The sequence below is a fragment of the Eumetopias jubatus genome, unplaced genomic scaffold, assembly GCF_037043125.1.
Source record: "Eumetopias jubatus isolate StellerSeaLion01/CBP00866 unplaced genomic scaffold, mEumJub1_p1.0 scaffold_7, whole genome shotgun sequence".
Classification (NCBI taxonomy): Eukaryota; Metazoa; Chordata; class Mammalia; order Carnivora; family Otariidae; genus Eumetopias; species Eumetopias jubatus.
In genome coordinates, this window is record NW_028274813.1 from 138,488,499 (window position 1) to 138,507,465 (window position 18,967).

Below are 18,967 nucleotides of genomic sequence, written 5' to 3' on the forward strand. Positions count from 1 at the left end.
CCTCATCTGATGATTGAAGTGAGATTCCTGGGACTGAAAGTGACCAGAGGAACATCTTATTGCCTTAGAAAAAAACAGAAAGCTCTAGGACTTGCCTGAATGTTCAGTGGGGCAGGTTCGGAGGGACAGTGATGGTAAAAATAAAGCTATGTTTCACTTGTTTCTTACACAATGCAGGTGGTTCAATGTAGTGGGTACAGTGGCTTCGGGCTCTGATGTCTCAGGTGGACACCAGCATTACCACACATTGGGTAGGAGACTTGACATACCCTTCTCCAATAAAATTCCCCTGGTATCCTCCAGCTGCAAAACTCCACATGGGCTGTATGCAGCTGCACTTTGAAGCGTTTGGCCCAAAGTCCTATAGAACCGCAGAAAATGCTGCCTCGGTCCCTATGTGGGGCGGGATGCCCAGGTCTGCCAAGGGCACAGATGCGGCCCACCCAGGGCCACAGCGTGGTGGTTGGCCCTACCAGCTTGCCACCAGCCTGGGCCAACCTCACAAGCTTCTGAGGGCAGAAAACAGTCCCCAAACTTGGCCTTCTTGTGGAAACTTCCCCGACAGCAGCAGGGGCCACAATGTATCACTGCCAGTCCATCTCCACCCTGTATCCCAGGGGACTAAGGCCCCAGAGAGGTGGAGGGACACAGCCTTTGGGCCTCTGCGTTGTTGAAAAAGAAAACCACAGGCCCAATATGGCATCACTTAGGCCAAGTCACCAAACAGGGGCTTAATATCTAACCTAACTGCAGTTTCTACCTCCCCCAGAAATGGGAGTCTTATTACCCAGTCCGTGAAGAATGTTCTGATCAGCATCAATGAGGTCACCTGGCACAGGGCCCTCTCCATCCCCCAAAAGAAAATAACATCATCTGCATGATACGGCCCCCTACTCTTCCCCTTAAGGGAAGGTGACCAGGCCGGAGATAATCCTTTCTTTTCTTTTGCTAATAACTTCCTTGCCCCACCCCCTTCCTATAAAAACCTTGAATTTTGTACAACTCCTCAGGGCTCCCCTCTACTTGCTAGATGGGACACATGCTGCCCGATTCAAGAATCATTTCATGAAGACAATTAGATTTCCTAATGCACTCAGCTGGATTTTTGTTCTTTGACAGCACCAACCTCCCTATGTCCACCCTTCTCCTAACTTCCTTTTATACAGAAGTCGTGGCCAATATGATCCTTTCAGTAAACTAACGTTACTTGGAATGCCTCAACTGGGGGCAGGAACAACCGTATCGTTAGTGAGTCGGTGGCAGATCCACACTTCCTCTATGAGAACTGTGGTCTTTAGGAATCCGTATTTTCCCCCTGCCCCTATGGAATCAGGAAAACAATATTTCTTATGTTCATCATGAAGAGCAGAACAGATGGCAATGGTTTAAAAATCTGCTCATGAGAACTGATGCTGGCGGCCGGATCCTCAGCGAGACGTGAAGCACAGGGGCAATTTTGTTTCTCTTGATGTGCACAGGGCCCAGGATTGTAATCCCAAAACAAAGTATTGGGAATGTAGGGGAAAGGGTGGGGTGCAAGATTCACCCACCACAAGAGGGCAAAACAGGTGGCCATTTAGAAGTGGCGAGAGAAAAGCCACCAGCTTCTGTGTGGGCAGGGCCAATCTTGTGGCCCAGGGAGCCAGCTCCCAGCACCACCACAAGAGCTATTGGAAAGAGCCACCCTTCCAGGTGTGGGGATGAGGGGGAACGGACCGACGAAGTTCCAGTCTTCTGGGTTTTATGTTCTAATGAGGAAGACAGGCAAAACAATGAGTGAACTATCAAATAAAATCATGACAAGAGTCATGAGGAAAATGGAAGCCGGGGAAGGGCTGGGTTTCCGCTCCAACATGTGCAGAGCTTGGAAGTTGTCACCCGCATCCTTATAAACAGAAAGACCTGGACAAACGAACACCAATGACTTCTCCTGGACCCATCAGTGAATGGAGTCTGCAGACTGCCCCCTGAAATCTGAAGGACCAAGAAACCCTCTTGGCTCTGGCACAGGGAGGAGGGAGTACACATGGTGAAACACATCCAGAACCTTCTCCGTAACAAAGTCCACTGTCCAAGCGGAGAGACTTAGCCAAAACCTTGTCTCAGAGCAACGTGGGAAGGGCGGCCCGCCCAAGGCAGCCCCTCTGGCCTCCCTGTCTCACCTGAGGGGGTCGGAAGAGCGAAGTGAGAGGAAACCCTGGTGAAGGTACCAGCCCAGGAGCCCAAGCCCACCTAAAGATGGAGATTTCATCCCAGGATTACAGAATGCTTCCCCTCCCCCACACCTCTCCACCACACCGCAAGGCTCCAGTAGGACCCCAGTGGGTGACAGCTCAAAGAGCTGCGGAATCTCTGCCCAGCAGTGCCAAGGGAAGGCCAAAGTTGAGGGTGGGGAGGCAAAACCAAGGATTCTGACGCCTCCGGCACCTACAGCTACAGGAGACATGACATACCCCTAATGAGATTTACATGAACCCTAACACAAAAGGCTTATGACCTCAGTTCATGTTTTCAAACAGAATATGTCTGGCTTTCAACAAATGGCATGTTGAAAACAAAATAAATAAATAAATATGAAAATGAATGTAAATATATATATTTTAAACCCACATTTAAAACAGACAAAGCAAGCTTTATGACCAAATTCAGATATGACATGATTTTGGAAATATCACTCTGGGAAATTAAAATAACTATGATTACTATGTTAAGGGTTCTAATGGGAAAAATAGACAACAGGGAAGAACAGATTGGTAAGGTAAACAGAGAGATGGAAAGTCTAAGAATCAAAAAGAGATGCTAGGGTTTTTTTTGTTTTTGTTTTTGTTGTTTTTTTTTTTTTTTTAGAGATGGGAAGAGAGAGAAAGAGAGAAGAGGGAAAGGGAGATAGAGAATCTTAAGCAGGCTCCATGCCCAGTGCAAAGCCCAAAGTGGGGCTTGATCTCACGACCCTGAGATCATGACCTGAGCCAAAATCAAGAGCTGGATGCTTAACCAACGGAGTCACCCAGGTGCCCTGATGTTAGAAATTTTTTTTTAAAAAAGAACCCATAGGGGTACCTGGGTGGCTCAGTCAGTTGAGCGTCCAACTCTTGGTTTTGGCTTGGGTCATGATCTCAGAGTCCTGAGATGGAGGCCTGCATCAGGCTCCATGCTCAGCTGGGAGTCTACTTGGCCCTCTACCTCTACTCTTCCCCGTGCTCATTCTCTCTCTGGAATAAATAAATAAAATCCTTAAAAAAAAAAAAAAAAGAAACCTTAAAAAAAAAAAGAAAAAAAAATGAAGAATGCCCTTGAAAATGAATAATACTCATCAGTAGATTCAAGATGGCTGAGGAACAAACCAGTGAGCTTGAAGATAGGTCATTAGAAACTTTCCCAACTGAAATGCAAAGAGAAAAAAAGAATGGGGTTTGGGGGTAGCATCCAAGAATTGTGGGACAATATCAAGATATAACATACGTGTAACTGGAATATCAAAAGGAGTCAAAAGAAATAATGGAGAAGGAAAAATATTTGCAGTAATAATGGCCAAAATTTTCCCAAAATTACTAACAGCAAACCACAGATCCAGGAGGCTCAAAAAACACCGAACAGAATACTTAAAAAAAAAAGAAAAAGAACAAAAACCAAAACAAAACCAAAAAATACCTACGCAAACTGCAAAAAAACAAAGAGAAAGAGAAAATCATGAAAGAAGTCAGAAGGAAGTGGGAAAACATTTTATCTAGAGAGGAACAAAGAAAAGATTACCTGCAGACTTCTCATGAAACCATATCAGAGTGGATAAAAACACCAGACCCAACTATATGCTGTCTACAAGAAACCCATTTAAAATATAAAGACTCTGCTAGGTTAAAAGTAAAGAAATGGAGAAAGATATACCATGCTAATGCCAATCAAAAAAAATCAGGAGTACTGATATTAATTTCAGACACAGCAGACTTTAGAACAAGGAAAATCATCATGGATAGAGAGGGGGCAATTACATAATGACATATAATTCTATTCAATTCTTCAGGGATATATTACAATCCTAAAATAAAATAAGATAAAAACAGAGAGGGAGGCAAAACATAAGAGACTCTTAAGTATAGAAAACAAACTTAGGGTCGTTGGAGGGAAGGTAGGTGGGGGGATGGGCGAGATGGGTGATGGGCATTAAGGAGGGTACTTGTTGTGATCAGCACTGGGTGTTACATGTAAGTGATGAATCACTAAATTCTACTCCTAAAACCAATACTACACTATATGCTAATTAACTTGAATATAAATTTTAAAAAGGAGATATTACAATCCTAAACAGTTACGCACCTAACAACAGAGTATTAAAATATATGAGGCAAAAACTGATAGAATTGAAAAGAGAGACAAATCTACTATTATAATTGGAGACTTCACCATCCTCTGTCAGTAACTGATACAACAAGCAGGCAGAAAATCAACAAGGATAGTTCACTTGAACGGCACTATCAATCAACTGCATCTAATCGACATTTGTAGAATATTCTAACAACAGCAAAATACACATTCTTCTCAAGCTTGCATGGAACATTCACCCAAGTGTCTTAATCCATTGGGCTGCTATAACAAAATACCACAGACTAGGAGGTTTATAAACAACAATCTTTTATTTCTCCCAGTTCTAGGAACTAAAAGTCTTAAGATCGGGGAGCCAGCATGGTCAGGGGCAGGTCCCTTTCTGGGGCTCAGACTTCTCAGTGTATCCTCATATGGCAGAGCTCTGCGAGGTCTCTTTCATAAGGGTACTAATACCATCATGAAGGCTCTGCCTAATCACCTCCCAAAGGTCCCACTTCCCAGTACCATCACCTTGGGAGGTAGGATGTCAATAAAGTAATTTGCAGGGGGCTCAGGGAGGGGGGAATACAAACATTATGGTCATAGCAATGAAAAAGATCACATTTGGGCCCAAAAACACATCTGAGTAAGTTTTTTTTAAAAGAAATCATACAAAGTATTTTCTTAGACTAGAATGGAATTAAACCAAAAATCAATTAACAGGAAGATAGATGAAATCCCCAAATAACCCAAAATCTAACAACAGAATTCTAAATAACACATGGGTCAATGAGGAAATATCAACAAATTTTTAGAATTTTTTTGAACTAAATAAAAATACCATTGGTCAAAATTTGTAGAATGTAGCAAAAGCAGTATTTAGAGAAAGATGTATCCCATTAAATGCATCTGTTAGAAAAGAAGATTCAAAATCAATAACCTAAGCTTCTACCTTAGGAAACAAGATGAAGAACAATTTTAAGCCTAAATTAAGCACAAGAAATATAGTAAAAGAGCATAAATCAATGAAATTGAAAATAGGAAAATGATAGAAAAAAAGCAACACACCAAAAATCTTGGGTTTTTTTGACCAAGCTAAACAAGAAAAGGGAGAGAAGACACAGATTACTAATACCAGAAATGAAAGAAATACTGATCCCATGGACATTAAAGGCATAATGAAAGAATACTACAAAGAACTCTATGCCCCCAAGTTTGATAATTTAGATAAAATGTACCAATTTCTTAAAAGATATACACTACCAAACTCAAACAATGAGAAAGACAAAGTGAACGGTTATCTGTATTAAAGAAATTAAATCAATAATAACCTTCCCCAAAAAATCACTAGGCCCAGATGACTTCTCTCATGAATTCTATCAAATGTTTAAGGAAGGTAGGATATCAATTCTCATATAATCTATTTCAGAAATTAGAAAAGGAAGGAATGGGGCGCCTGGGTAGCTCAGTCGGTTAAGTGTCCAACTCTTTGTTTTGGCTCAGGTCATAATCCCAGGGTTGTAAGATCAAGCCCCATGTCAGGCTCTTTGCTCTGCAGGGAGTCTGCTTAAGATTCCCTCTGCCCCCCATCCCCCCAACTTGCATGCACACATGTGTGCTTTCTCACTCTCTCTCTAAAAAAAAAAAAAGAAAGAAAAGAAAGGAACACTTTTTGAATTATTTTATGAAGCCAGTATGACCCTAACATCAAAACCAGATAATTATAAGAAAACTACAGACCAGTATCTCTCATGAACACCCTTAAAAATCCTCAACAAAATATTAGCAAATAGAATCCAACAATTTATGAGAAGAATTATACACCACAACCAAGTGACATGTCTTCCAGTGATGCAACGTTGGTTCAACATGAGAAAAGCAATTAATGTAAGCCATCACACACAAGACTAAAGAAGAAAAATGTGATCATATTAATTGATGCAGAAAAAGCATTTGACAACATCCAACACCAATTCCTGATTTAAAAAAAAAAAAACTCACCAAATTAGTAATAGAGGAAAATATCCTTAGCTTGACAAAGGGAAATGCAAACCAAAACCACAATAAGATACCACTTCACACCCATATGGCTGGCCATAACTTTAAAAAAAAAGAAAGAGAAGAGCAAATGTTGGTAAGGATGAGGAAAACCAGAACCCTTATATACTGCTGGTGAGAATGTAAAATAAAACAGTAGTTGTGGAAAACAGTTTGGTGGTTCCTTAAAAATTACCATATCTTCCAGCAATTCCACTCCTAGGTATATACACAAAAGAACAGGAAACATGTATTCAAACAAATACCTGTACACACGCATTCATAACAGCATTATTCACAATAGCCAAAAGGTTAAAACAACCCAAACGTCCATCGATAGATGGACACGACGTGGTATAGAAATATATGATGGAATAGTACTCAGTCTTAAAAAGGAATGAAGTTCTTCCAATCAAGAAATGGGCAGAAGACATGAACAGACATTTTGGCAAAGGAGACATCCAAATGGCCAACAGACACATGAAAAAGTGATCAACATCACTTAGCATCAGGGAAATACAAATCAAAACCTCAACGAGATACCACCTCACACCAGTCAGAATGGCTAAAATTAACAAGTCAGGAAACGACAGATGTTGGCGGGGATGCGGAGAAAGGGGAACCCTCCTCCACTGTTGGTGGGAATGCAAGCTGGTGCAGCCACTCTGGAAAACAGTATGGAGGTTCCTCAAAAAGTTGAAAATAGAGCTACCGTACGACCCAGCAATTGCACTACTGGGTATTTACCACAAAGATACAAATGTAGGGATCCAAAGGGGCACATGCACCCCAATATTTATAGCAGTAATGTCCACAATAGCCAAATATGGAAAGAGCCTAGACGCCCATCAACAGATGAATGGATAAAGAAGATGTGGTATATATATACAACGGAATATTACATAGCCATCAAAAAAACGAAATCTTGCCATTTGCAACGACATGGATGGAACTAGAGGGTATTATCTAAGTGAAATAAGTTAATCAGAGAAAGACAATTATCATGTGATCTCACTGATATGAGGAATTTAAGAAAAAAGATGGAGGATCATAGGGCAAGGGAGGGAAAAATGAAACAAGAAGAAACCAGAGAGGGAGACAAACCATAAGAGACTCTTAATCTCAGGAAACAAACTGAGGGTTGCTGGAGTGGTGGGGGGTGGGAGGGATGGGGTGGCTGGGTGATAGACATTGGGGAGGGTATGTGCTATGGTGAGCGCTGTGAATTGTGTAAGACTGATGAATCACAGACCTGTACCCCTGAAACAAATAATACACTATATGTTAATTAAAAAAAAGGAATGAAGTTCTGATAACCAGCGCTACAACTCAAATGAACCTCATAAACATTATGCCAAATCAAGGGCCATTTGGGCTGCTATAACAAAATACCCCAGACTATGTGGCTTAGAAACATTTATTTCACACAGTTCTAGAGGCTGTGACACAGAAGATCACATACTGTATGATTTCTAATTTTATAGGAAACATCCATTATAGAGAAATCCATAGAGACTGAAAACAGGATGATGATTGGTGGGGGGATGGGTGAGAGGGAATGGGGAGAGACTGCTTAATGAGCATGAGTGTGTCCTTCTGGGATGATGAACGTGTCCTGGAACGAGGCAGAAGTATAATGGATGCATGACACTGGGAAGGCATTAAATGTTACTAAATTACACACTTTAAGACGGTTAATGGTTAATTTCATGTTATGGGACTTTGACCTCAGTTTTTTAAAAATGCAGATAACATCATATTTAATGGTGAGAAACTGGAGACTTTCCCCCTAAGATTGAGATCAAGGCAGAGAGAGAGAGAGAGAGAGAGAGAAACAATATCCAAACGCTGCAGGGCAATTAGGATGATTACGTGTTGGATTTGTCCACACCAGGGGTTGGTGACCTGGACAAGAATTCTTGGTGGGATGAGAGAGGGTGGGAAGCCAACCAGAGTAAACCAAAGAATGACCAGGCTTACTTCTGGCTTTTAGGAAACAGGGTCACAACCTTTCTGCATCTTCTCTTGAAATTGCTCAAAAACAAAAGAACAGGAAATGAAAATAAACATTATACCTGCTAATTAGAAATCAAATTTTCTCAGATCTAGGGGATGTTTATTACTATCTCCTGGTCTAGTCTATCCTGATTGATACACATTTTATAAGGATTTAACCCCAAATTATGAAATAACTATATTGGTTAAACAGAGCAGCCCTACAGAATGAAAACTATGAGTTAAAATCATCTTTACCACAACAGGAAGTCCAGAAATAACAGCACATACATAATCTTTACAAATACGGAGATAAATCCCGGAAGAAACAGCTAAAAGTTGGAAGTGGTGGTCTATGGGGAGCAGCAGGGGGCAGGAGTTGCACGGGGACAGTATGGCGAAAGCCAAGAGTCGATCATTTTCTTCCTAAACCTTACAGAACTCTTGACTTCTCAAAATATGTATAGGTATTGTATTGATAAAATAAAAATAGTATTTGAAAAAGTGAACCAAGGGCTGGGAAGGGGGCTGAGGGCAGGTAGTGTATGTCATGTCACAGCCAGAAAGGACCTGGCCAAGAATGCTGTGTAAGCACGCCTGTGCACAGGGCTGGGTCCTAACTGCCTCAGTTTCCCCAGCACCCAGGACAGGGCCTGGCACAGTGACAAAGGTACCCCGCTACAAAAAGGGCTCGTGTGGGATGATTACACGGCTGCTGATGATGCCCCCATCCCTTGGCAGGAGAAGGCTGGGCCTTTGACCAGACCCCATAGGCAGCTGGAAGATGGGCCCTGCCCTAGAAGGGGACTTGCTCTGGGTTGAATTATGGCCCCCAAGATAACGTTCAAGTCCTAACCCTCAGGACCTGTGCTTGTGACTCTATTTGCAAACAAGGTCTCTGCAGATGATCACATTAAGGTGAGGTCACTGGAGTGGGCCCTAATCCAGTATGACTGCTGCCTTTATAAAAAGGGGAAATTTGGATTCAGAGACAGAGACACAAGCAGCCGGCCACGTGGAGGTTAGAATTATGGCACCAGAAGCCAAGGAACACCAGAAACCACCAGCAGATGCAGAGAGGCCTGGAACCAAACCCCCTCACAGTCGCCAGAAGGAGCCATCTCCACTGCCCCCTCGATCTTGGATTTCCAGCCTCTAGAACTGTGAGAGAATAAGCCTCTGTTGTTTAAGACCCCACTCTGTGGTACTTTGTCACAGCAGCCCTGAGAAGCTAATACAGGCCTGGGGACACTCACTTCCTAGCAGGTGACACACCCTCAGGCGCAGCCTTGTCTGATGCCTCAGTCATAGCCCGGACGCCCGGCACAATCCACTTGGGCGAGGGTGGGGTGGATTCTCCACAGTGGTCCCCAAACCTCAGGCTGCCCTGCCCCACCTGCCTGGGGAGGGGCACCTCAGGCTGGCCACCTGTGTCAGAACAATGGCCTGGGTGCAGAACAATTTAGGAATTGTTATTGCTAGGTCAGCGGGGCAGACCCTGCCCACATCCTGGGGCCCTGATGGCTGCACTCCGAGGGAGAGCCACCCCCCTGGATGCCCCTGGCCCCTCCGCACCCTGACAGGAAGGTGGGGCTGCCTAGGAGGCAACACAGTGCCACTCAGAACACCAGGGCAGCGAAGGGGACCCAGTGGGTCTGACAGGGGAGATGGACAGGGTCATAGGAAACATAGTCTACTGTGTGGCCACCTGTCCTCTAGGGACGTCCCGTACTCCTTCCCGTCTCTCTCCACAAAATGAAGGTGAATTTATGGGGCGCCCGAGTGGCTCAGTCAGTTAAGCGGCTGCCTTCGGCTCAGGTCATGATCCCGGGGTCCTGGGATCGAGCCCCGCATCAAGCCTGCTTCTTCCTCTCCGTCCGCTACTCCCCCTGCTTCTGCTCTCTTGCTCACGCTCTCTCTCTCTCTCAAATACATAAAATCTTTTTTAAAAATGTTTTTAAAAAATGAAGGTAACTTTGAGAGGAAAAAAAAAAAGGAAAGCAATGAAAAAATTTTAGTGTAGCTGCATTTAAGCTTTTGTTAGAGAGAGTTGGGGGCAACAGGACGCATCGCTGTTCTCCCAGCTCCCATTTAGCACATGAGCCGAGGTGTCTATGCCAATGGCACGTGGGGCACAGCACAGCGGTGACAACCACAGGTCCTACTCACTCACAGTCGCCGGGCCCCAGAGGACTCTCAGCCATCCACAGGACGGTCCTGGCCTCGGAGGCTGGCGTGCCCACACGGGATTCAGCAATGCGTAAATCTTCCGGAGACTGAAACGAAAGAGAGCACACACAGGGTGTCAGAGGGGGCTGCAGGCAAGCCACTCGTTTATGAACACGCGGGCGTTCTATCTGAGCGACGGACCACACGTTAAAGAAAGAGAGGCTAACAGCTCCCTGCGCCAAAATGTTAAAAGCGGCTCAGAACTGTGGGATCAGAACTCTGGGGTTCTGCAGAACAGTCAAACATTCTGAAAATCAAAGAGTTGCAAGTAGATCATGAGTCTCTCGAAGTTTTCGAGTGATCCCTCCTATTCGTTCCCCAAGGTCAGCAAGCGCAGAGAGCTAACGATTTGAGACCACCAGCAGCCAGGCCTCAGCTGAAGAGAGTGGGGAATGTATTTCTCTAACCCTTTTGGAGGAAGATATGGGAAACCCTGTGGCATTAATATTGCAGGTTTCACTTGCTCTAACAGGAAATGAAGCACATTCTTCAAGGTTCGGTTCCCAATTTGTTTTCCAAAGAAGTGAAATGCAACACAAGATACAGAGTTCGGTGTCATTTGCATTATTCACCTTAAAATCACGTGTGACATACATATGGAGAAATTCTACAAAGTACACTAAACCAAGCCTTTTTAAAGAAAGGGTGACCGTGTGCACACGTGGGTGCACAGTGCAAACCATCCCCTGTGCAAGTGACATCATTTCCTCCCTGACACATGGGGACGCCAGCACTCAGCCCACGGCCTGCACACCAGTGCCACCCTGGCATGGGCCATTGCCCAGATCTCTGCACAGAACCGGTCTACAGAGAGACATCCTGGCTCACATCCTAACTCTGCCCCATACAGCCTGGGAGGACTAAGGAACCTACCCATGCCTCAGTTTCCCTACTTTGGAGGAGGATGGGAGCACTGAGATATTCGGCGTCAGGCCCCCACCTCCAGCATCAGCACCTTGGTCTCCCTACCATGTTGAATGAAGGCACTGACCCCCATGACTTATAAGGTTCCTTAAGCTTTAATGGCACCTGCTGTGTTCCCTGTCCACGGAACAGGCCACCCAGCTGAAGGCCTCCTAAGTCCAAACACAGACCCCACGCCCCTCACCATGGGCCCATTCCAACACCACTGGACGAGGGCATCACTGTCAATGCAGATAACACGCAGGCCGAACCACACCTGTGCCAGCCCCCAACTACAGCCAGGGACACTAAGGAGGCAGGTGGAAGCATGGTACTACATGACACGTCACCGACTCTGGACCACGGTGTGCAAGGCAGCTGGGCTCCCAGGCCTGAGCCCTCATTACGCCCCAGGCCCCCCTGCCAATGGTACCTCACCCCTTTCATGCCAGTGTTGGAGTCATTCCCTTTTTGGTTCCTCCAGAATCGTACTGACAAACTCCTATTCATTCTTCAAAACCCAACTGGGAAAGGCATCCCTGAGCTTCAGCGGTAAGCACACTCTTCTTGGCCTGGCCTGTTCCGGCAGTTTTCATTCCCAACCCTATCCCCCGCTCCCTCTAGAAGCCCCCCTGGCCTCCTGAAGGCAGCGTTCCACAGACTGCAAATGCCACCGCACCCAGAAAACCACGGACACGGGCCTCAAACACAGCCTTAAAGAAAGGGGAGGGTAAACGCAAGACTCCACATGGACTGGGAAAGGACTCTGAATGGGAGTACTAAGCTGGGGTCACAGAGGCCAGCCACAGCAGAAGGGAAGTAAGGAAACAGGCTCCTGAAACCATACTGAGCACCCAACGCCAAGCTCAGAGGCTGGTGTTACCCCCCAGGCAGATGGGGCCATCAAAGGTTTCTGACTGTGGAGGGGGGTTACCATATCGGTTTGGTGCAGGACAACCTGGGAGGGGCGGGGTTCATCCAGGAGCCCCCAGAAGGAATGCAGAGCCCCTCGCGGAGAAGAAAGAGGCTCGACACTACACTGAGCTCCACCCCCTCACCCCCCCACCCCCAGCAAAGGGTATGTTGATGAAGCTATTCAGAAAAGCTCCTCCCTGGCTTCTCCCTGCTCCCCATGACCCCTGGCCCTGCATTCTGTATGGAAAGCCTCCTGCCAGTCCCCAAAGCTGCCTAATTACTCTGCAAAACTGCCTTTAACCAACCTCCCTGTTAACTGCCATGGGCCACAGGCTGCCACGTACAGTGTGTCCCCGAGGCTAAAAATACAGCCAGCTCCTCAGCAGCGCTCCTCCTCCAGAGGCCTTCCACAGGAGCAGAGGTGCGGCTGCCTGGGAGCCAGGGAGTCTTCCTTGGCTGTTCATCCACCCTCCATTCAAAAGCCGTCTGTGGGGCCAACCTGCCATGTACCAGGCTCAGGACTTGAGCTATCTGTTTGCTGCCATGACCCTCCCTGGCAGGAACCAGGTGACACTGTGTCCCTCCCCACTCCACCTCCCGGGACCACCCTAAACTCAGCCACTTGCAAGGCTCACCCAGAAAAGGCTCACAAGGAAATGGTAAACACTCTAGCAACTCATAAATCCCACAGTCATGAATGGACCAGGAGTAATGCACAGCTCCCAGCTGCCGCCCTCCACGGCTCCTTCCCAACCCCAGAAAGAATATGGGGAGGCATGGAGGTGGGCACCGGGAAGAAGTGACCCAGCTGTGACAGCCAAGCCAGGGTTGGGCTGGCACAGGGACACTGCCAGAGGACAGCCTGGCCTGTTGGGAGGGGCACGGTGCTGGCAATGTCACACCCACCTCCGCCACGTCCGCACTGACACTGGGCCCCTGGACAGCAGAAAAATGGCCAAGCTCTTGAAGGCAGAGCTCACAGGGTCAGGCCTGTCCCCAGGGTCAGGGGCAGCTCCAACCTTTGTCACCTGCAAGAGTCACTTCTTGCCTGAGGCCTTTGGGGTGCTGGGGCTGGGCCATCTGGCCCTGCTCTGCCCCCTGCTCACACTCCCACAGCCCAGCACACACACAGCCCGCTGTCTTCTCAGTCAGAGGACGGTCCCACCACATCTGCTCCCCAGGCTAAACCACCCAAGTGAGCTCAGCGAGGCTTTTCTCCACCTGGTCCCTAAAGAATCTGAGACAGAAAGCATATAGATGGCGGGCACCTGGGTGGCTCAGTCAGTTAAGCGTCTGCCTTCAACTCAGGTCATGATCCCGGAGACCCAGGATCGAGTCCCGCATCGGGCTCCCTGCTCAGCAGGAAGTCTGCTTCTCCTTCTGACCCTCACCCTTCTTGTGCTTTCTCTCTCTCACTCTCTCCCTCTCACATAAATAAAATCTTTACAAATATATATTTAAAAAAGAATACATACTGATGACGAACTGGTACAAGAAGACCCTCCACATCACTCATCATCAGGGAAATGTAACTCAAAACCACGGTGAGATATCACCTCACACCTCACACCTGTCAGAAGGACTAGCATCAAAAACACAAGAAATAACAAGTGTTGGCGAGGATGTGGAGGAAAGAGAACACTCGTGCACTGTGGGTGGGAAGTAAGTTGGTGCAGCCACTGTGAAAACAGTGGGGAAGTTCTTCAGAAAGGTAAAAATAGATCCAGCGATTCCACTTCTGGGTATTTATCTGACCAAATGGAAACACTAATTCCAAAACATATCTGCACCCCCATGTTCATTGCAGTATTATTTACAATAGCCAAGATATGGAAACAACCTAAGTGCCCACCGACAGATGAATGGATAAAGAAAATATGGTTAAAAAAGGAAACTGCATATATATGTACATAGTAGAATATTATTCAGTCATTAAAAAACAGGAAATCCTGCCATTTGCAACAACATGGATGGACCTTAATGGCATTATGCTAAGTGAAATAAGTCAGACAGAGAAAGAAAAACACCATATGATCTCACTTATATGTGGACTCTAAAAAAACAAACAAACAAAAACCCTGAGTTGAGAGATACAGAGAATAGACTGGCAGAGAACAGAACACCAGAGGTGGGGGGTGCGGGGTGTGGGAAATGCATGAAGTGGATCAAAAGGTACAAACCCCCAGCTGTAAAATAAAGAGCATGGTGACTATAATTAATGAGACTGTACTGCACATTTGAAAGTTGCTAAGAGAGTAGATCTTAAAAGCTCTCCTCACAAGAAAAATAATTTTGCAATTATGCGTGGTGACGGCTGTTAATGTGATGGTTTCTCAATATATACAAACATCAAATCATTGCTCTGTACACCTGAAAGTAATATAATGTTTTGTGTTAATTATACCTCAACTTAAAAAAGTAAAAGAATGAATCTAAGAAGGCAAAAAGATAAAACCTACGTCTGAGAAGACAGAAATGAGAATGTACAGACCAGGGGCCGGGCCCCAGATGTGCAGGCCAGAAGGTCCTGCCCGGAGGCTCTGCCCTGCCCAGACCCGGCCGGACAGCCATACCCTCCTCACAGCCCTCGGGCAAATGGCACACGGCCCTGGCAGGTATCCTGGCACAGCTAAGTCAGTGTCCAAAAAGCCCTTCGTGTTTCCTCTACCTCCAAGGGCCAGGGAATCAGGGGCTGCTCTTAATGTCTGCCTGGGAAGCCAAGCGTGGGTCCCCTGATGCATGGAACATGGAGAACTTGCTGTCATCATCCTCCAAAGCCTTCTCATCTCAACTGATGGCTACTTCCTTCAGGTTGCTTAGGCCAAAGCCTCAGAGCCATCCTGGGCCCTTCTCCTTCCCTCATCCTCCCACCCATCAGGAAACCATGGCTCCACCTCAGAAGTTAACACAGACTCCAACATGGCTCTCCCAGGACCACTGATGCCTGGGCTGAGCCTCCATCCCCTGTATGACTGCAGTGGCTCCTAACACCTCGTTCCCTCTATGCTGGCCCCTTCTAATCTAGTCCTGGTGCACCAGCCCAAATGATCCTTCCCAATGGTAAGTCCTCACCAGTCTCTGAGGCCCTACACAATCTGACATGCATCTCTTCCACCACCTCTCATGACCTCGCCCTCTATACCTCTGCCTTTGCTCCCTCACCACCAGCCACCTGGCCTCCTTGTTCTTCCTTGAACACATCAGACAGATGTCACCGCAGGCCCTTTACGTGGGCCATTCTCCTCACTGTCCACATGGCTCCCTTCTTCCCCTCCTCCATGTTGCTGCTCATATACCACCCTCCCGGATCATTCTACTTAAAACCACAATACCACCCACCTCGCTTCCCTGGCCTCCTCTCCTGCTTTATGCCTCCCCATAGCAATTACCACCATGTAATATGGTAATATGTGATATATTTCTTTCATTTACCTTGGTTATGGCCTACCTTCCCTTACTGGAAAGCAAGCTCTATCAGAGCAGGGATTTTCAATCAATATTCAATAAAAAATGCATGGAGTGAATGAATGAGCCCATCCTCCACCCAGGAGGAAAGTGGGACATGGGCACACCACAGCCAACACCCAGTGGCCCAGGAAGCTGACAGGGACACAGCACCACTCTCCACCTCACACAATGATGATGGCGAGACTCCAACATTTCCAAGCTGCCCAGAGGGAAGAAGAGGAAGTCCTTCTTGGGTCCAAATGTCCCCTCCAAATAAGCCCCCAGAGAGTGCTACTGAGAGCCCAGGGCTGGAAGTACCAGGTCCAGCCTGTCCTCCTGCCGAGGCTCAGAGGGCAACACAGACCCTCCACATGGCACCCTAGGCCTCGCTGTGGTTGGCAGCCCTGACCACACCCCCAGTAGCAGTGGGCACAGGGCCTGGGCCCCAGGCTGGCCATGAGCACCCCCAGAGGCCACTGTGCAGGGCTTAGGAGCCCATCTGGAGCCAGACTGCCCGGGCTTGCTTCCTGAGAACCCCAGCCAACTACTTAATTCCCCGGGCTTCTCCTGTCCTGTCTAGAACATGGGGGACCTCAGAAATCTCCACAGGCTTCTGGGAAGAGGAAGAACACTAACATGTACCAAACTGCCTAGAGCAGGGCCAGCCGGGGATGAGTAAGCCCCATGACCCCTCTAAAGCAACACCAACAACTCAAGGCTGCCCTAGGACATAGGGCAATAAGAAACAAGAAGAGCAGACCTGAAAAGATGGAAAGAAACTAGAGTTTTTAAGCAAAATAATGAAAGGAAATAGAATTCAGTAGTCCACCTATCTAATGACTCTGTCCTCAATACTCTTTGAGAATTCTCCTTACTGATCTAATGTGAGCCCTACGAGGTCTTCTGAAGAACACTTTGCAGACGGGAAACACTTAAGATTCACCATAATTTTCCTGGAAAAAAAAAAATGTTCTTCCTATGATGGAAGGAACTAATCACATCATGGTGTGGAACAGTGGGTCTGGAACAGCCTTCCTGGCTCAGGTCCGTGACTGGATGACAAGAGCCCACTCCTGTCAGCCAGGCTCCCTGATGGAACCCACGACAGACAAACCCCATCAAAGACAGGCAACTCCTCCTGCCTTTTCCAGGGGGGCAAGTTCCAGTAGGAAAAGAGCACCAGCCTGCGCCCTCATGCTCCAATCCTCTGCAGGGCCGGGCCTCCCAGGGTACAGATGAGGAAACAGGTCCTAAGGGAAGGAACCCACCCCAGCTACCAGCTGCCAGGGAGACGGGCGCTCCCCCAGCTTTGGGGACCACGCTGGGCACTGGCTTGCAGGAAGGTCTAGGCTGGCCACCTCTCCAAGACCAGACATGGGGGCGTGGCATAGGGCTGTACTCTCAGGTGGAGCCCATGACCAGGACAAAGGCAGAAGGGGACCCACTCTCTTTCACGAAAACTCAAACCCACCGGCACACCCCACCTCAATGGCCTCCCTCTTTCACATGGTCCTAGGAACCAAGGTGTGGTCCAAGAACATCTGTCCCTGGGAAGGTGCTCTGCTCTGGTGCATGTGACAAAGGCCGTATTAGGTGCTTCCGCAGGCTCAGAAGGCAGCAGGGCCACCCAGTCAAGGGTCTGGAGTAAAAAGCATCAGCATCCACTGTGAAAGGCACCAACATGGTGACTTTGGAAAGCACAGACCACAAGGCTCCTGTGCCTCAGAGAGGGGTGCTGGGCGGAGCAGAGGGACAAGCCCCAGGCCCCTGCAGAGAGAGCAGAGGGGCACACAATGGTTTAGGGCAGAGGGATGGGGACCAATCCAACCCACCGGCCCAGGGTGGAGGGTCCTTGTCCTCAGATGGGAGCCCCTGCCCCTTGTCTAGCAAACTACAGCCCGCAAGGCCCTCCCTCCAGGAGTGACTCCAGGCCCATCTGCCCAGCAGGAGGGAAGCCAGTGAGTATGCAGCTGCACTCTGAGGAGTTAGCACAACCGCCCTGAGGGAATTCTATTCTTAACCTGCCCAAGCAGGCCCGCAGAGAGGCTAAGGAAGGGTGAGTGACTTGCTCAAGGTGGCAGAGCTAAGTCCCGGAAGAAGCCAGGGCCCCAACCCTGGGGTGACCACATTCTGAAAACCCTCTCTGTTCTCCTGCCCCCCTGTCCTGCCTTCTGTCTGGGCACCGGACATGTGGAGCATTCGATGCAGGATGTGATGATGGGGCCACATTTAAGCATGTTTAGGTATATTTTTGTATTTTGCCAACTTCCGAGAGTGTTGTCGTTTGTTTTATGCCGAAAGGACCCTTCTCTTCAACTATCACAAAAATTTCCTCAACATGATGGAACAGGGTAAGATGATGGAAATGCCACTAATTGTGTAAAAATGCTCCAGATGGACTAAAAATTTTGCATACTATGTGAAGTATTCTTAATTTGCTGGATTTGAATGTGGGGGAAATTTGTGGGGAATTTGGCACCTGACTGGATCCCCAGACAAGTGAATCCTAGAAATAGGTACTGAGCCCCCAAACTGCTCCCTGGCCTCTGGCTTGGTCACCACGCCCGCACAGGAAGCTGAGGCCCCTGGACCACACCCTAGGGCCGTCATGATTTCAGCAGCTTACAGCTGTGGCTGGGTGGGCTGTCCTTTGATGTGCCAGACACCTAGTACAGGACCACCGACTGGGACCCATCTAAACTGACCGCTCCCTAGCATGTAACTCCATCTGAGCTCTCTGGAAGTCCACACTCACTGCCCCCCTCTCAGCACCTCCAGTGCGTGTCTAACAGGCACCTCAAGCTCAGCGGTGTCCAAATGGGGCCAAGTTTTCCCTGCAAAAGATCCAGCTCCACCCACAGCCTCCCCTACTCCCTGCTCATTACAACTCACTGCCCACTTGGGGTCACCCTTGACGCCTCTCTCCCTCACCCCACCTCTGAGCCACCAGGACACATTATCGGCTTGAGCATAGATCCTTCCAGAACTCCACCTCCTCTGGTCCTCCCCACTACCCCAGCCAGTCATGGCCTCCATGATCTTGTGTCTCCTCACAGAGCTGCCTGCTTCAACCCTTACCCTATACAGCACCCTACCTTATTGGTGAGCGTGGTCCTTCAACACAACTCGGAGCAGCTAT